This window comes from Penaeus chinensis, chromosome 11 (assembly GCF_019202785.1).
Source record: "Penaeus chinensis breed Huanghai No. 1 chromosome 11, ASM1920278v2, whole genome shotgun sequence".
NCBI lineage: Eukaryota > Metazoa > Arthropoda > Malacostraca > Decapoda > Penaeidae > Penaeus > Penaeus chinensis.
Window position 1 is genome coordinate 42187800 of NC_061829.1, and position 2500 is coordinate 42190299.

Below are 2500 nucleotides of genomic sequence, written 5' to 3' on the forward strand. Positions count from 1 at the left end.
TGAAAGAATGAAAGAATGAGAAAATGAAAGAATGAAAGAATGAAAGAATGAGAAAATGAAAGAATGAAAGAATGAGAAAATGAAAGAATGAAAGAATGAGAAAATGAAAGAATGAAAGAAAGAACGAAAGAGAAAGAAAAAAAAAAACATAAAAGGAAACGAACTATTCCCCTCACCAAAGCGCTGCAATGAAACACACTTTTGCACAAAAGTTATCGGCACAGAACTAAAATTTATACTTGAATTAGCCAGTGGATAAGCATATGATTTATTCCCTCAGTCTCCATCATTTTTGAAGTTACTAACCAATGCGGTTAAAGTTAAAAGAGTCGACGACAAGTTCTGAGGGATTATATTTGACAAGGACAAGGTTTCGGCTGAAGTTAGGACTAAGTTAGAGTACCTGTTTTGGTTTGTGTTATGTAACCAAAACTATTTTTTGTGTACTCGATAAGGTCTCTTTCTCTCTCTCTTTCCGTCTGTCTTTCTCAATCTCTCTCTTTCCGTCTGTCTTTCTCAATCTCTCTCTTTCTCTCTTTCCGTCTGTCTTTCTCTCTTTCTCTCTGTCTGTCTTTCTCAATCTCTCTCTCTTTCTCTCTCTCTCTCTCTCTTTCTCTCTCTCTCTCTCTCTCTCTCTCTCTCTCTCTCTCTCTCTCTCTCTCTCTCTCTCTCTCTCTCTCTCTCCCCTCTCCCCCCCGCTCTCTCTCTCTCTACTCCCTCCTTCCCTCCCCCCCCCTCTCCCTTTCCCTCTATTTCTCTTTCTCTTCCTCATCTAGTTAAATACTACCAATCAACAAGGCACAGGATACCCACCTTCACGTTTTTATTTTCCTTCACTGTGATAAAACGCGTTGCTAATGAGAGTAACAGAACCTGATTTCACAGACGATTAATGCTGATTAATGACAAGATTGAAGACGAGTTACAGATTCTGACGGGAGAAAACACCTTATTGACAAGATAATCAATCGAGATTATAAGGGTGTTTTTGAAGAGAGAACGGGGGGCGGGGGGAGAGAGAGGGAAGGTGGAGAGAGGCGGGAGAAGTAGAGAGAGAGAAAGATAAAGAAAGAGAGAGAGAGAGAGTGAGAGTGAGAGTGAGAGTGAGAGAGAGAGAGAGAGGGAGAGGGAGAGGGAGAGGGGAGGGAGAGGGAGAGGGAGAGGGAGAGGGAGAGGGAGAGGGAGAGTGCGTGAGTGAGTGAGTGAGTGAGTGAGTGAGTGAGTGAAAGAGAGAGAGAGAAGGAGAGGGAGAGAGAGAGAGGGAGAGAGAGAGAGAGAGAGAGAGAGAGAGAGAGAGAGAGAGAGAGAGAGAGAGAGAGAGAGAGAGAGAGAGGATGTGGTGGTGATGGCACTGATGAGGAGGAAATGCATACGAAGAAAGGAGAAAATGGATAAGAGGAAGAAAAGGAGGGGTGGATAAAGATGATGATAATTATATAAAAAGCTGTTCATCACCATTTCTCGGTTTATCTGACATGGAATCTACGGGATTTAATCGCCTATAGAGTATTCATTAATCCACTTCATAAATTTTAGATCATGTGTTATAATTCTTGTGTATCTGACAAGAAGAAAAAAAAAAAAAAACTATTTGATATGTTGCCGATAAAGGAAATTGGGAAGAAAATAAAGGCAATCTTTAATTTCTAAATCTTCTGTCCCAATCATTATGACAATATCAAAAATATCAATGATGATAATAATAGTAATAAAAATGATGTTATTGGCAAAAATAATGATGATGATAATAATATCAATAATAATAATGATAATAATAATAATAACAATAGTAAACAATAATTGTATAATAATAATATTACTAATAATAGTAATAATAATAATAATAATGATAATAAAAATGATGATAATAATAATGATAATAATAATAATAATGATAATTATTATTATTGTTATCATTATTATAGAAATATAAACGATATAAATAATAATAGTAATAAATATATTAATAATAGTATAGGTAGTAGTTGTTGCAATGATGCTATTAGCTATACTAATACAACAACTAATAACTATGATATTAATTCTAACGATACTAATAGTAACAATTATAACAGTATTGATAATAATGATACTAATAATGATAAGAATGATGATGATGATAAGAATAGCGTATATAATCAAATTATAATAATATTTGTTTATTAATATTAATAATGTTAATAGTAATAATAATAGAATAATAACAATGGTAATAATAATGACAATAATAATAATAATAATAAAAATTATAATAACAATAATAATGATGATTATAATAATAATGATAATAGTAATAATAATAATAATAATATTGATAATAATAATAATAATAATAATAATATTAATCTTCATCATCATTATTATCATTACTCTTATTAATTATAATAATAACTATAATGATAATAATTTTAACAATAATAACCCATCTAAATCTTTATATATACACATTTATCTATCCATCTGTCTCTCTATAAGGATATATGCATATTGATATATGCAA